The sequence below is a fragment of the Cibotium barometz genome, chromosome 29, assembly GCF_041138505.1.
Source record: "Cibotium barometz isolate CiBa-2024 chromosome 29, ASM4113850v1, whole genome shotgun sequence".
NCBI classification, from domain to species: domain Eukaryota; kingdom Viridiplantae; phylum Streptophyta; class Polypodiopsida; order Cyatheales; family Cibotiaceae; genus Cibotium; species Cibotium barometz.
Genome location: NC_141074.1, coordinates 3,394,085 through 3,397,675, shown reverse-complemented (window position 1 = coordinate 3,397,675; position 3,591 = coordinate 3,394,085). Strand labels below are relative to the sequence as shown.

The 3,591-nt window shown below is 41.5% G+C and overlaps 1 long non-coding RNA gene across 1 annotated transcript; it reads left to right on the top strand.

Annotated features, from left to right (window-relative positions):
- Window positions 1–2,223: 2,223 nt before the first annotated feature.
- LOC147621736 (uncharacterized) lies at window positions 2,224–3,003 on the top strand. Its single transcript, XR_015269705.1, has 3 exons — window positions 2,224–2,391; window positions 2,486–2,631; window positions 2,848–3,003. It is a non-coding gene; the product is annotated as an uncharacterized LOC147621736 (long non-coding RNA).
- The last annotated feature ends 588 nt before the right edge of the window (window positions 3,004–3,591 follow it).

The window sequence follows — 3,591 nt, the reverse complement described above, 5'->3', positions numbered from 1 at the left end:
GGTTTTGTTATCAACACACAGTAAATGAACATAAAGCGTAATACTCCAAAGTAACATTTAACATTCCCCACTTGTGTGAGTTTTCCTATAAACCAGTTGCAGGCACCCACACACTCCGTGCATGTGGAAGTTGAATTCCTACCCTAATCCAAATGGGCTTACACTAATCGACATGTAAGTGGTAACTTTTTAAGCCAACCCATCCTATCAAAAATACTAAATTGCTTCATACTTGCTTACACCTTAACTTTCCCATGCATCTTCGCCAAAATACTAAATTGCTTCATACTTGCTTACACCTTAACTTTCCCATGCATCTTCGCCAAACTTATGTGAACAAAAGGATACTACCAAACTATGCAAACCACTATGCAAACTATGTAAACCAAAGTACTTTTACAACTATACGATTCCTTAAAAAGCGTAAAAACTATACGATTCCTTAAAAAGCGTAAAAAAAGCTATACGATTCCTTAAAAAGCATAAAAACTATACGATTCCTTAAAAACTATACGATTCCTTAAAAAGCGTAAAAAAGCTTCCCCATCTCGTGTGTGCTATGGTTTGTAAGAATTCACAGACGAAGGGAGTTCATCGAGTGAAGGAGAAGGCACACAGATTCGCCATCGCCACACAGGAAGGCAAAGGCAACAAGTCGTTGCTATGTCTGTAAGGGAGGAGGCTAAATTGCCTTGTGCTTGTAAGCGACGAGGCTAAATTGCACATAACATCAGAGATCAACTCTCGTCTCATTAGGACCTCAATGGAAGGCTTCTTGGGCCCTTTTATTTGGCAGTTTAAGGAGTCAAACCTTTTCTCTTAAGAAGAAACATTTTCTAATTAGAAGCTTCAAAACGGCTACTTTATTCGAATTTTAATTTTGGAGGGAAAATGGAATTTAAAATCTAGCGGACAAAACCATATCATGTAACATATCTATGGAAAGCTCTTGATGTGTAGATCACGGATCTATAATCTCCGCTCAAATCGGAGCTTGTATGTAGAAGTTATGGAGGTCCGAAAATTGTAAAATTGCCTCCCCCCTTTTTGGGGGGAAAAGTGCACCCTTTGACCACTCTTACACCTCTCTTACAAACCCAACATTTCAGTCCACATGGCAACCCCCTATTTGGCTATTCCTTAATCACCTTGATTAGGCTTGGGCAAATTAAAGGGCCCAAGAAGACCCCATTCACTTCCTAATGACACCCGTGCTGGTAAACCTTGCAACGCCACATCACACAACAACTCGCATCTACGCCTCCATGATTCTATTATGGATCGTTCTCCATCGTCCCCCCCTTCTAGCAAGCGTGCAAAGCTTCAGGCCACTCAAGGTGCAACCTCACATTCTACATCTTCTCCTCTTAATACAGGTGCCTTACGATTCCCTTTCTCCCCAAAGCAAATTAATAGACAGTCTGCTTTTGAGTTAAGACGGAGAGATCCATCTCTCCATCTCCGCTTGACATCATGTGCTGATGTATCTCCTGAGGAGGAGAACGTTGATTGTATTCCCAGATTCATGCTTTTTGTGTGGCCTCGTCCAGCTGGTAGAACTGACAGGCTTTTGGAAGAGCTGACCTCACTTCGTGAGGAGGTGATGGTGCTAAAGATGTACAGCGTATTGTGTGGCACAAGTGTCTTGGTATGTGCTCGAGATGTAATAAATTTTGTGATCAAAATCTTAGATCATTCACTCAAATTTGAGGTTGCTTGCTTCCCTGATTTTGAAGTAACATTAGTGGGAGAGAAATCAAAGAAACCATTTCAGAGTTCTGTTGGAGATGGTATAAGATATACCATCCTCCTTAAGTTTATTGCCTATCTGAGGGGAGACCTAGTTCAAGAAAAGGAAGCTAGAGTAGACGATCATCACCTTCTTTCTTCTTGTCTCCTCCTCTTGGAGAATGCAGAAAAGAGAGTATTTGGTATAATCAAGGCGCAAGGGGTGGTGATAAAGAATAGTGATGGTCAAGTTGTACATGAAGGAGCATTTCTCTCCTTGCTAAGAGGGGAGGTTCTCAAGTATTGTAATCTGGAGTGGCTCTGGTCTGATGGTAGAGAGGGGCAATCAAAGAGTAGTGTTTCATCCATCCGCAAAGATCAGTAGGATAGTGTTTCATCCTTCCACAAAGATGACGGGATGGTTCTGCTCATCCCTTCTCCACCCTCATTTGGACAGAGTACAACAAGCCCTTAGTCCGCACATCCGCCGATGCCTTCCCTAAGCCTAGCTCTTACTTCCAAGAGCGTAATCTTGCCAAGACAGCTCTCCTTCTCCAAGATCTAGAGAGCAAGTTCGACAACAATGAGCTTGGACTGGCAGCTGAGTACATCACCATTCTTCCTCTAGGATTTTTCCTCATAAAGACCTTCATCAAGCAACATGTAAGTCTTGCTCATACTTGTAGTTTTTATCTCATTTAAAGATATTATCATGTAAATTTATTCCTTGTCTTCTTTTTTCTGTGTCTCTTTCTAGAATAAAGTGGAGCAGAGTGTCGCCTACAAGAAGATCCAAGCGGTTATTCCAGGCAAGGTGAAAAATAAAGATCTGCCAATCCTTGTGCTGAGTGATCGAACCAAGAGAGCCCTATGTTTTGACACAGTGGATGCCTAAGTCGAGAGGTAATTCTGCACAGGGTGCTGGGTGCTGAATGCCATACAAAATGCTTTAACAGTTAATGAGGAGATAACACAATGATTAAAAAATCATCACGTTTTTAACCTTTGATACTAAGTTGCAACCTCTGATACTAACAGTTAATGAGGAGATAAGATGATGATTAAAAAATCATCAGGTTTTTAGCCTGTGATACTAAGTTGCAACCTGTTTTGGTGAAGGCCCTTCGACATCCACGCGAGATGACTCACTTCGCTCTGTGCCCACCACTCGCGGGCAACCTACCTTCCCCGACATCCACTCACGATCTGCTTCCTTGAGGAAGGCATCTCTGGCCTGCTTTTGGATTTTAGGTGTACACATTGTATATATTTTGGTACATTGTATATATTTTGATACATGTTGGTACATCGTACATGGAACACTATCGAGCAGCTTGTTATATGTGTGAGTAATCCACCTTTGCATGCAGATTGCTAGATTATAGGGTGGTTTATGATGAGCTGCCATTGGATTTCATGGTTTGTACATATGGGACTGGTTTTAGCAAATAGTTATTGGCTTAATTCCAGGGGTTTGTCTTTGCTATTGGGAGTGGCAAATGGTGTGTTCTCTTGATTTGTGCTCTCTTACAGTTCGCATTCAATCTTCTTATTCGGCTACAACCATTAGTTCCAATGATGAGTTTTGTGAAGAATGTTCTAGTCTTTCAAGATCTTGATGCTTGTAAGTGAATTAGTAACCATTAGTTCTGGTGATGTGTTAGCAGTTTTGTGAAGAATGTTCTACTACTAGGCTTTCAAGCTGTTCTTAGGATGCACTTATGTTTGAGGATCTATTTGATGGCTGCTGCATTGAGCTTTGCCTATTTGCAGCAAAGCTTTTCCTCATGTCTGGCTGAGACATGGATCTTGGTTTTGTTTGTTCATCCCCATGCTTTTCCTGACCTCCGGCTGCCGTAGATA